Below are 12,986 nucleotides of genomic sequence, written 5' to 3' on the forward strand. Positions count from 1 at the left end.
TATAGCATAAAAATATATATGTACTGTATATAGAAATTCATCGTATATATACATACATATATCATATATATAAGATATATACACATACATATATACAATGTGTACACACACACCCCTATATGTAAATATGCGCATGTACATACACATATAAATTCATACGCAAGTGTGTATATAATAGTATATTCATATATACATATAATACCTAGAAACATATTGGGGGGGAGGTGTCACGGTACGTCAAGGGCGGGAGTCGAACCCGCCACCCCAGGCCCCGAGGGGTCTCCCCGGGTCTCCACTTCGGGCCGGTGGGTGTGGCCGGGGGGGGGGGCAGCTGAAGACGTGCGTGCGTGCTTGCGTGCGTACGTGCGTGCGTTCGTACGTGCGTACGTGCGTGCGTGGGGGCGGGTCCACGGGGCGGGAGGCGCTCGCCGCGAGTGAGTGGTTCAGCCGGGCCCCGGCTCATTGTGCTTGCCTCACGCCGGCCCCAGTTGGCAGCAGCGCTGGAGGCCCCGGGCCTGTGACCACAAAGAGGGAGCCGGGGGCCGGACGGGAGCAGGCCGGCGGCGGCGGCGGCGGCGCCGGCTGAGGCCCAGGCCAGGCTCCCTCCCCTCAGCCTCCCGCCCCCGCCGGCGGCGCCCCGCCCCTCCCCCAACCGCCAGACTAGCCTGGTGCGGGGGCCGCGCGCGAAAACGTGGGGGAGAAGCTGAGGCTGGAGTCGCCCGTGGTGGCCGAGCCCGCCGTCTACCCATGGCTGCTGCTGGTCTACGTGAGTGCCGCCCGTCCCCTCTTCCCGGACCTCCACCTCTCTTCCCCCACGGCGCGCGCTGAGCCCACCGAGTAACGGAGCGACTCGAGTCGCCAGACCCTCTTTGGAGCCCCCCTTCCCGCCCTGCCTGGTTCTCCGCGGCCGTTTCCAGCCCCCGCGCGCAGGGTGGGCAGAGGGGGGCCGGGGCCACAGACTCGGCAGCGGGGACCCCGCGCTTCCGAGGGGCGCCCGAGCCGGTCTGCCGTTGGCCCTGTAGGGCTGGGGACCCAGGTCCGCCCCCCCGCCCCCCGGCCTGGACTGCCGGCGGGCTTGCCCTTCCATACTTTATGATCTGACACGTCGGGTTTCTTTTTCCTGGCCAGCTTTACCATTACCTGACCAGCTTTCCCAGCATCCCCTGATAATGTGTTAGATATTCAAGTTTTAGGGCCCGGTCCCAGCCCTATGGAATCAGCAACTCTGGTGGGGCTCAGTGATCTCTGTTACAACAGGCCCTCCAGATGATTTTTATTCACCTTAAAGTTTGAAAATATCTGCATTGTCAGCTGGCCGAAGCGTCCACCAGCAGGTGAAGGGGAGTGGCGCCTGGAAAAGATAGGGACTAGCCAAGGTAAGTACAGTAGCATTTGCCATGGTAGTAATGGAGAATGCCTTTTCTCCACTGGTTGGCACAGACTAGTATCTGGGAGCAGTGGCAGGGTTATTTAGGATGCTTTACATTGCAGTGTAGAGTGACCGCTGTCCTGGTTTGCCAGGGACTTCCCCTGTGTGAGCACTTAAAATCTCATCCTGGCAAACCCCTTAGCCTTGGGTTTGAAAAACTTAGGGAATAACATGAAATTTAGGGGAAACATGATCTAGGTTTTGGGCAAGTCACAAGTGCTAATTAAAGCTAAGCAAGTATGGACAACATCTAGCCTTCTTTACCCCTTTGCGGGGAGGTAAATCTTGATTGGGTGAGAGGACTTATTGTTAAGAGATCTTTGTAGAAACATCCCCTTCTGCTTAGTCCGCTGGTTCTCCGTTCTGGCTAGACATTGGCATCGTCTGAGGAGAGTTAAAATGATTGTATTGGTCTAGCATGACCAACCGTCGGTGTGAGGGTTTTTAAAAAGTGCTTCAGAGGATTCTAATGTGCAGCCAAATTTAGGTGCCACTGCTTAAGCTTTTGAACCGCTGCTACGTATTTTCACCTCATCTTGCTGTGAGAATATCCAACTGTAGTTGAGGTTTGTTGTTTTTCTTTTTCTTTTTTTAACTGTCTTATTATAAGATTTACTGTCTTAAATAAGATTGAATGGACAGAAAATCCTGCTAGTCCATCTGGTATAGCTGGATACCCAGAGTAATATCGTTAAGATATGTACCATTTAAGTATTGTGACTGGCCTTTTAAAAATTAACATATGCATTAAATTAGTATTGATAGTATAGATCTCTTTCGAAGTTGTCATGTTGGGGAGCTATACCTCTAATCTGCTGCCATTGCTAAATATCTGGACACCTCTTACTAGGAATTGCTTTTAAAAATCTTTAGGGATTAAAACCAAGATTGCTGTATTATTTGTACTGGGACCACAAAAACCTCACAGAGTTCCCCCGCTGTACCTTCTACCCCCATCTCTAACCCTTGGCAACTTCTAATCTGTTCTCCATCTCCACAGTTTTGTTATTTTAAGAATAATATAATCATGAATTACTTAATCTTCGGAGATTGGCTTTTAAAAACTTTTCCCTCGGCATCATTCCCTTGAAGTTCATTTCAATTTTTGCATATATTAATAATTTGTTCCTTGTTGTTGCTCGGTAGTATTCTATCATAAGATTTTATCACAATTTGTTTCAACATTCACCCATTGAAAGACATTTGGGGAGTTGCCAGTTTGTGGCTATTAGAAATAAAACTGCTCTGAACATTTATGTGTAAGTTTCTGTGGGAACTTCATTAAGTTTTTGTTTCTTTTGGATAAATGCTCAAGAGTACAATTACTGCATTGTAGGGTGAATCTACTTTTAGGATTAAAAGAGACTGTCAAGCTGTTTCTCAGAGTGGCTAAACCATTTTATTTTCCCACCAGTGATGTGATATAATTTTTCTACGTACTCGCTAGCATTTGATGTTGTCACTATACTTTAATTTTAGTTATTCTCTGATATCTCATTATGGTCTTAATTTGCATTTCCCTGATGGCTAACGATGTTGAACATCTTTTCATGTGCTTCTTTGCCATGTGTATATTCTCTTCCATGAAATGTCTGTTCCTGTCTTCTGCCTATTCTCTAGTTGGATTTTTTTAAGTTGTTTGGAGAGTTCTTTGTATATTATAGATACAAGTCATTTGTCTCCTATGGGATTTTCAAATATGTTTTCCCACTGTGTAATTTGAGTTTTCATCCACTTAAAAGGATCTTCTATGAAGCATTTTTAACTCATTTTGATGAGATCCGATTGATCAGTTTTTGCTTTTATTGATCATACTTTCGGTGTCAAGTCTAAGAATTATTCACCTAGTTGTAGATGCCAAAGATTTTCTCCTATTTTTTTTTTCTAAAAATGTCCTGCTTTTACATTTAAGATTATGATCCACTTTGATTTAATTTTTGTGTAAGATGTGTAAGGTTTAGGTTAAGGTTCATTGTTTGTTTGTTTGTTTTTGTCGAGGGATGTCCAACTGTTTCAGTACCATTTTTTGAAAAGTCTATTCTTCCTTGATAGCTTTTGCACTGCTGTCAAAACCAAGTTAAATGTATTTGTGTCAGTCTATTGCTGGGTTCTCTGTTCCATTCCATTGATCTATGTATCTACCCTCCATCACTACTGCGAAATCTTGAAATTGGGTAGATTAATTCCTCCCATTTTAATCTTCCTTTACAAATTGTTTTAGCTGTTCTTCAGCCTCTTCCTACCATATAAATCTTAGAATAAGCTTGTCTATATCCACAAAAACCTTGAGGGCATTTTAAGAGTAATTGTGTTAAGCCTCTTAACTTGGGGAGAATTGACAGCTTTATTATGTTGTGTTTTCTAATCCATGAACAAGGTATGTCTCCCTATTTGTTTGGGACTTTTAAAATTTTCTTCATCAGCATTTTGTAATTTTCAGTATAGAGGTCCTATAAATGTCTTATTGGGCTTCTATTTAAGTATTTATTTAGGTCAGTTGTAAATGGCATCACATATTTTTATTTAAGCTTCTACACATTTGTTATTAATATATAATTTGATAAAATTGTGTGGATCTTGTACTCTAAAACATTTACAAACTAATATTATTTCTCAAGCTTTATGTGGATTCCTTGGTATTTTCTCCATTTAGATTATCATCTCATCTTCAGATACAGACAGTTTTAGTTTTCCTTATTCAATATAATAGGATATATTACTATTCAACATTCAGGAGGATATATTCCTTCCTATTCAACATAGTAGGAATAGTTCTTTCATCTTTTAAATAAACTTTTTAAAAATTTAACTTTTAAATTTATCTATTTATTTATTTTTGCTTTATTTTCTTACTAGAACCTCCAGTAATATATTTAATAAAAGTGGTGAGAGCAGATATCGGTGCCTTGTTTCTGATCTTACAGAGAAAGCGTTCAGTCTTTCACAGTTAAATATAATGTCGGTATAGGTTGTTTGTAGATCATCTTTATGAGTTTCTGTATGTTCCTTTTCTATTCCTAGTTTGCTTGGAGTTTCTTTTCTTCTTTTTTTTTAAATCATGAATGGGATTGGATTTTGTCAAATGCTTTCTCTGCATTAATGATTAGGATCACATGACTTTTCCCCCTTAATCTATTGGATATGGTAGATTACATTGTTTGATTTTCAAATATTTAACCAACTTTGCATAACTGGAATAAATACCACTTGGTCATGGTATATTATTCTTTTTATATATTTCTGGAGTTAATTTGCTAATATTTGGCTGAAGATTTTTACAGCCAATTTCATAAAAAATACTGGCCTGTAGTTTTCTTCTTTCTATACTATCCCAGTCTGGTTTTGGTATCAAGGTAATACTGGCTTCATAAAATTAATTAGGAACTGTTCCCTCTACTTCTGTTTCTTATCAAGTCATGTAAAATTGGTGTTAATTCTTTAAGTCTTGGGTAAAAGTGAAACATCTAAGCCTGAATATTTCTTTTGGGAGTTTTTAAATGAAAAATCAGTGTTTCTCATAGTTACAGGAAAACTGAGATTGTCTCTTTCATCTTGGCTGAGTTTTGGTAGTTTTGGGTGTAGACGCATTGGTCCATTTCATCCACATTTTTGAATTTATAGTGTAGACTTGTTCATAATAACTTGTCCCTTATTAACCTGCAGGATATGTCATGGTATCCTTGGTTGCATTTCTGATATCTGTGATTTGTGCCATCTCTCTTTTTATCTTGATCAGTCTTGCTACATCTTTCTTGATGAGATTGTTTATTTTGAAGAACCAGCCTTTTGTTTCATTGATTTCCTCCCCCCCCCCATTTTCCTGTTTTCAGTTTCATGGATTTTTGTTTCATCTTTATTATTTCCTTCTTTCTGCTTGTTTAGTGTTTCTTCCTCTTCCGTTTTTACTATTTTAATATAGAAAATTAGACTATTTCTTTGAAATATTTTCTTTCCCAATTTAGTGCTATAGACTTCCCTTTCAGCATTGCTTTCACTTCATTCCACAAATGTTGATCTGTTATATCTCCATTTTCTTTTATTCTACGCATTTAAAAATTTTTCCTTGACTTTTTACCCATGAGTTATTTGGAATTGTGATGTTTAGTTTTCATGTGATTGAAGATTTTCCTGTTGTCTTTCTGTTATTGATTTCTAGTCTGGTTCCATTATGGCTAGAGAATATACTCTCTATGATTTTAATTCTTTTAAATCTGCTAATGTTTTTTTTTATCACCCAGTGTATGGTATATGAGTGAATGTTCCATGGACACTTGAATATGTATTCTGCTTTTATTGAGTGTGTTCTTTAAATGTCAGTTATATCCTGTTGATTGATGATGTTTTCAGTTCTTCCATACCCTTGCTGATTTTTCTCTCTGGGAGTTCTATAAATTGCTGTGTTGAAGTCTCAAATAATAATTGTGGATTTGAAATTCTCTCCTTTTACCTTTTTCAGTGTTTGCTTCATGTGTTTTGAAGTTCTGTTGTTTGGTGCACACACATTTAGTATCACTAGGTCATCTAGGTGGATTATTCCTGTTATCTTTATGTAATGACCCTCTTTGCCCCTAATAATTTCCTTTGCTCTGAAATCTACTTTATCTGATATTAATATAGCCATTCCTGCTTTTTCTGATGAATGTTCACATGATATACCTTTTTCATCCTTTTACTTTGAACTACCTATATCATGATGTTTAAAGTAAGCTTCTTATAGACAGTATAGAGTTGGATCATGCTTGTGATTTTTTCATCTACTCTTCCAATCTCTGTCTTTGACTTGGTTATTTAGATCGTTTACAGTTAATGTAATTATTGCTATGTTAAAGATTAGGTCTACCATTTTATTTTTTGTTTTGTCTTTTACCTTAGTTTCTCAATCCTGTGTTTCTCTTATTTTGCCTTCTTGTGGGTTACTTAAACATTTTTTGGTAAGTCCATTTTAATCTAATTTATTTATAATCATTTGTGTATACTGTTTGTATAGTTTTCTTAGTGGTTGCTTTTGGCATTACACTATACATATGTAACTTATCATAGCCTACTGGAATCTGTCTTTTATTACTTCAAGTGAAGTTTCAAAATTTTACTTCCATTTAGGTCTCTTAATAGTCCCCCGTTTTAAAGTATGATTTTCTGTAGTATTTCCTTTATATACATTGAGAACCACATCAGATGGTGTCATAATTTTTGCTTTGACCATCATAGGGAATTTAAGAAACTCATGAGGCTAATGATAGTCTCTTATATTTATCCCACTTGTTTTCACCCATTCCATTGTTCGCCTTTTCTTTCTGAAGTTGCCAGTCTTCTGTTATTGTTTTTTATGTTTTCATAACAGTAGGTGATATCTGGGCTTTCCAGTGCCATTGGATTTGAGTTTCAGGAAACACTGAGCCTGGCTCACTTAATGCTACTGAGTTGGAGGGTTTGTATACGTTGGGCCTGTTGGCACAGCAGATGCTAGCAGATTAGACTAATGCTGATGGGACTAGTGCCACAGGAGGATGCATTCCCATTCAGGCTACGCTGCTGCTACAGTAGATCAAATCCCCCTCTACCCCAAGTGTGGGGCAGTGACCTGCTGCTGTCACTGCTTCTTTATTAGGCTGCTTTCGCCTCAGGTGTGTGGTGGGATCCCTTGGAAGCTGCTGCTGCTGTGAATCACAGGGTTAAATTCATTTTAGAAATACTTAAATATAAATATATAGCCTGGCTCTTGTAGGACCTCTGTATTTGTTTTTTATTGCTTTCATACGAATTACCGCAAATTGAGTGACTCAAAACATCGTAAATTTATTACCTTACAAGTCTGACATTGGTCTCAGTTGAGTAAAGTAAAAGTGTTGGCAGGATCGACAGATGAATGGATAAAGCTGTGGCACATATATACAATGGACTATTACTCAGCCATAAAAAGAAATGAAATTGAGTTATTTGTAGTGAGGTGGATTGACCTAGAGACTGTCATACAGAGTGAAGTAAGTCAGAAAGAGAAAAACAAATACCGTATGCTAACACATATATATGGAATCTAAAAAAAAAGAAAAAAATGGTTATGAAGAACCTAGGGGCAGGACAGGAATAAAGACTCAGCCATAGAGAATGGACTTGAGGACACAGGGAGGGGGAAGGGTAATCTGGGATGAAGTCAGAGAGTGGCATGGACATATATACACTACCAAATGTAAACTAGATAGCTAGTGGGAAGCAGCCACAAAGCACAGGGAGTGGAATCCTGCAGTGTTTGCTGATGGTCATTTGACTGGTGTGAGCTGAAACCTTTTTGACGTTGGATTTACATGTGGCTAATAATTCCTTATACTGAGCTTTAGGCATGTCCTTTTTTTTCTTTTCCTTTTTTTTTTAAAGAGTGACTACAACTTCCCTCTTCATATTGACGTCTTGAAAAATTTGTCATGTGTTGAATTTCCTTGCCTATTCCCTACCCCAGGGCATTTTTTGAGGGCAGGCGTCATTTACAGCCCAGCAGTCCTTGTGACTATTAAGCTACCATTAGCACTGGGTTTAAAGCTGCTGTTGTGGGAAAGAGCCACAAGGTGGCAGCATTATTTCGTTCTCAACTCTTGTTACTAGGGCAACAGAGTCTTCCTGGAGGTAGTGTTCCAAGGTTGTAAATTAGAGTGGAATGTGCTGGGACAAGCCCCCAGAAGTTTATGTCTCCTTACTTATGTTTGCTTTTTAAATTTAATTTCTATTTCTTATCGGAGTAAATTTGATTCGAGTGTTGTGATTGTTTGGCTGTACAGAATCTGCTCAATGATTCATGCATATGTCTGTTCATCTTCGGATCCTGTTACCATGTATGTTATTACAGAATGTTGAGTAGACCTCCCTTGGTATTTGGTAGGTGTTTTGTCATTATATATTTTCTATGTATTAGTGATTATATAATTCATATAGTTTATATGTTATATGTTTATGTACATTTAACATACATTAATCTATGTATGTTAGCCCCTTAGTCCTAAATTATCCATCCTCCCACCTTTCATTTTGGTTAACCATTAGTTTGTTTTATAAGTCTGTGAGTGTCTTTTTCTGTGGAAATATGTTCATTGGTAGCAATCTTAGGATAACATGTATAAATGATATCATAGGATATTTGTCATTCCCTTTTGACTGACTTAACCTAATATGATTATTTCTAGGCTCATCTGTAGTCCTGTAAACGGCACTGTTCATTTTTTTCCCGAGGCTACTATTCCATTCGGTACGTATACCACTTCTTCTTTGTCCATTTATCTGTTGATGGGCATTTTGTTTGCTTCCATGTCTTGCCTATTGTAAATACTGCTGCAATACACGATTTTCCATCCCGTGTCTTTTGGATTCTGGCTTTCACAGGTGACAGGCCCAATAGTGGGCCTTCCAGATCATATGGTGACTCACTTTTTACCTTTAAACACACTGCCATTCTGTTCCTATTATTGGCTGTTACCAGTTTACATCCCACTTAGACCGAGAGGTTATGCTGTTCTCCACAACTTCTTCAACATCTATTGTTTGTTGACTTTTTGCTGATGGTCATTCTGACTGGTGTGAGGTGATACCTTTGTGTAGATTGGGTTTCCATGCGTCTGACAATTCCTGATGTTTTGCGTTTATCAATGTCCTTTTCATTTTTTTTTAAGATTGAGCTAAACTTACAACTTCTAATTGCCTTCTTGAAAAATTTGCCGCGTTTGGATTTTTTGGCCATTCCCTGCCCCAGGATATTTTTTGAGGGCATGAGTCATTTACAGCCCTGCAGTCCTTGTGAATATTAGTGACCATTAGCAGTAGATTTGAGCTGCTGTTTGAGGAAACGGCCTTAGGGTGGGAAGACTTCTACGTTGCCAACTCTGCTTGCTAGGGAAACAGAACCTTGCTGCAAGTTGTGCTTTTAGGTTGCAGATTAGAGTGGAATGTGCCAGGACAAACCCCCATAAGTTTTAGCCTCCTTAATTCTTGTCTGTGTCTTTAAGTTGTAGTTTTTATCAGAGCAAACTTGATTGAAAAATGTCTTTTTTTCTAGGTGTACAGAATCTTGTTCATTTACACATATACATATATCTATTGATCTTTGGGTTCTTTTCCATGTAGGTTATTACAGAGTGTTGAGTAGACCACTCTTGGTATTCCATAGGTCTTTGGGGATTATATATTTTATACGTATTAGTATATGTGTGTTAACCCCAATATCCTAATTTATCCATTCCTCACACCTTTTCTTTGGCTTAACCATAAGTTTGTCTTCTCAATCTGAGATTGCCTTTCTCTGTGGAAATATGTTCATTTTTATGAATTTTCAGATAACATAAGTGATATCAAAAGGCATTTGTCTTTCGCATTCTGATTTACTTCACGTTGTGTGATTATCTCTAGGCTCATGTGTGGTGCTGCATATGCCATTCTTTTATTTTTTTTCGTGACTTATATTCCATTCTGTCTATATACCACTTCTTCTTTGTCCATTCATCTGTTTATGGACCTTTTTTTTGCTTCCATATCTTGGCTATTTCAATATTGCTGCAGTGCACATTTGCCTGCCTCTGTCTTTCCGATTCTGGTGGCCTTAGGTTATAGGCCCAAAAGGTGCCCTGCCGCATCATATGGTAGCTGAATTTTTACCTTTTAAAGCAGCTCCGTTCAGTTTGTGTTAGTGCTGTTACCACTTTACATCCCACCAGCAGCTAGAAGGTACACAGTTCTCTAAAAGCCCTTCAGCATTTACAGTTTGTAGACTTTTTGCTGATGGTCATTTGACTGGTGTGAGCTGAAACCTTTTTGGACGTTGGATTTGCATATGGCTGAGAATTCCTTATAGTGAACTTTAGGCATGTCCTTTTTTTTCTTTTCCTTTTTTTTTTAAAGAGTGACTACACCTTCCCTCTTCATATTGAGTTCTTGAAAAATTTGTCATGTGTTGAATTTCCTTGCCTATGCCCTACCCCAGGGCATTTTTTGAGGGCAGGCGTCATTTACAGTTTTTTTTTAAATTTAATTTATTTTATTTTTTATTTTATTTTATTTTTGGCTGTGTTGGGTCTTCATTGCTGCGCACTGGCTTTCTCTAGTTGCGGTGAGCGGGGGCTACTCTTTGTTACAGTGCGCAGGCCTCTCATTGTGGTGGCTTCTCTTATTGTGGAGCACGGGCTCTAGGGTGCGCGGGCTTCAGTAGTTGTGGCACGCGGGCTCAGTAGTTGTGGCTCGCGGGCTCTAGAGCGCAGTCTCAGTAGTTGTGGCGCACGGGCTTAGTTGCTCCGCGGCATGTGGGATCTTCCGGGACCAGGGCTCGAACCCGTGTCCCCTGCGTTGGCAGGCGGATTCGTAACCACTGCGCCACCAGGGAAGGCCAAGAAGGTGTTTTTTAACGTGTAATTTGAGCAAGTGGTTCCGTGTTATTAACATGCCCGGGGCGGGGTGGGGGGTCGGTGTGACAGGGCTGCCCTCCTCTGCAGGTCTAGTTCCAGTCTCTGAAAGGCATTGAGGATTCTGTTTGAGGATTCTGTCTTCCTTTGTGTTTTCTGCTCCCCACGCTCCCTCCTGTAACCCCTTTCTGCCATCCCCACTCCCCCCACCCCCCCAGTCACACGTTGCAAACCCCAGACCCGTTTTTTCCGTTGTGATTAAACCGTCACCTGAAGCCGCCTCCAGGAGCCTCTGATCTGAACCCCCTAGTGGCATTAACGTGGCCCTCGTGCTATTAACTTCAGCCTCACAGACTTTCCCCGCTGAGAACAGCTTTGCTGGGCACTGAGGGTCTGTGACTTTTATCTCAGTTAGGCCGTTAAAAAACTGAAACATGGTTTAGATAAATAAATAACTCCTCCTTCCCTTCCTCCTGACTCTGAGCTTGGAGCTGGTGAGCTGTCTGGGGAGAAGGTCACGGGATGGGGGCTGGGGGATGGGGAGAGAGGACAAGGTAACCGTGCCTGACACGGATCTGTAACTACACGTGGACAGAGCTCTATACTGAACGTGTCTGGTCCCTCCTTTGCTCCGAGGCGTTCCCGTTTTCTGGTTGGTGTGAGGGGTGGGGCAGAGTGGAAGGTGGACCAAGGTTGCAGTAGCTTTGTCTGACTCTAGGTCTGTGACATCCCCCTTCAAGCACATCCCTCTTCCCCACTGTCTCCCCATCTCTTCCCTCCGCCCCTTTCCGTGACTGTCTCCCTGTGTTTCCACCTTGTTGCTTTTCTGTGGTCCCTCTGTTTCTCTTTCACCCTCTACCTGTCTCCGCCTTTTGTCTCCTTCCGAACCTTCCAGCATCCCCTGTGCTGCGGTTGGCGCATGGTTTGGGGCATCGCCCTCCAACGCGGGCTGCAGGCGACTTGTCAGACTGCTTTGTGAAACAAAAAAATGTAGAAATCTTTCATTTCCTTGGCCTCTGAGGCTTCGCTGGGGTGGCGGGCAATTGGCAGGCCTGTCGGCTACACCCCACACTGGTCGTTGTTTCATATTCTTAGCTATAAAAGTGGGGATACAAATGGTACCTGCTTCATAAGGCCGTAGTGAGGATCCAGCAGGAAGTGGATGCGAAGCCCTGAGCACAGTGATTGATTCTCAGCAGATGCTCAATGAATGAAATCTCTTAAATGAAATCGTTTATTATAAAAATTTTTAGTCCGGGGTAAAAGTGGACCAGAACAATGAGCCCCCATGCATATACATCAGCCAGATTCGGTATGTTTCAACATTTTGTGTACCTGCTTTGTCCATCCCCTCTTCTTGTGGTTGCCGGAATATTTTAAAGCAATTAGCAAACCCCTCGTAGCATTTCAGCCCTATGTGCGTCTCTAAAAAATCTGAATGTTTTCTCATACAACCTTAAGACCTTTATGCCAACCAATGAAAATGATGATTCTTACTTTAATACTGAGTCCATATTCAGGTTTTTCTGATTAACTTTAAAATGTCCTTTTACTCTTGTGTTTTTTGAATCAGGATCCAAATATTGTTCTTGTATTGTAATTGGTAATAACATCCCATTAATCCAGAACAGCCCCCCACCCCACCCCCACCCCCACCCCCAGGTAATTGACGTATTGAAGAAACTGGGCCGGCTGTAGAGTGTTCCACATTCTGGATTTCTCTGTTTGCTTTTTCGTGGTGTCATTTAAATTGCACTTCTGCTTCCTAAATTTCCTATGAGCTGAAAGCCAGCTCCAACAGCTGGATTAGCGTGTTAGGTTCGGACTTTGTAGCAAGAGGCACATGACACGTAGGGGCCGCTCTGCCGTCCGTCACTTCTCTAAAGTGGGCTCAGGTGCGCTCAGCTCTCCGGCTCCTCATTCAGCTGTCATCTGCCATTCGTTTCATTTTCACTGACGATCTCTGCATAAATCGATTATTTTATTAGGAAGTTAGGAAGCGGTGAGTTTGCTAATCATGCCATTCCTTCCACGTTGACTGCTTTTTACTCATCCACTTGTGCTATATATTTGCCTGTAAAGACAGTCAGGTGCGGTTGGCAGATTTCTGCGACGTCTCCCGTGACTTTTAAAAGCCTCCAGGGGTTACTCCCAGGGGTAACCCGCTGAAAGAGATTTTGCAG

Source organism: Balaenoptera ricei, chromosome 1 (genome assembly GCF_028023285.1).
Source record: "Balaenoptera ricei isolate mBalRic1 chromosome 1, mBalRic1.hap2, whole genome shotgun sequence".
Lineage (NCBI taxonomy): Eukaryota > Metazoa > Chordata > Mammalia > Artiodactyla > Balaenopteridae > Balaenoptera > Balaenoptera ricei.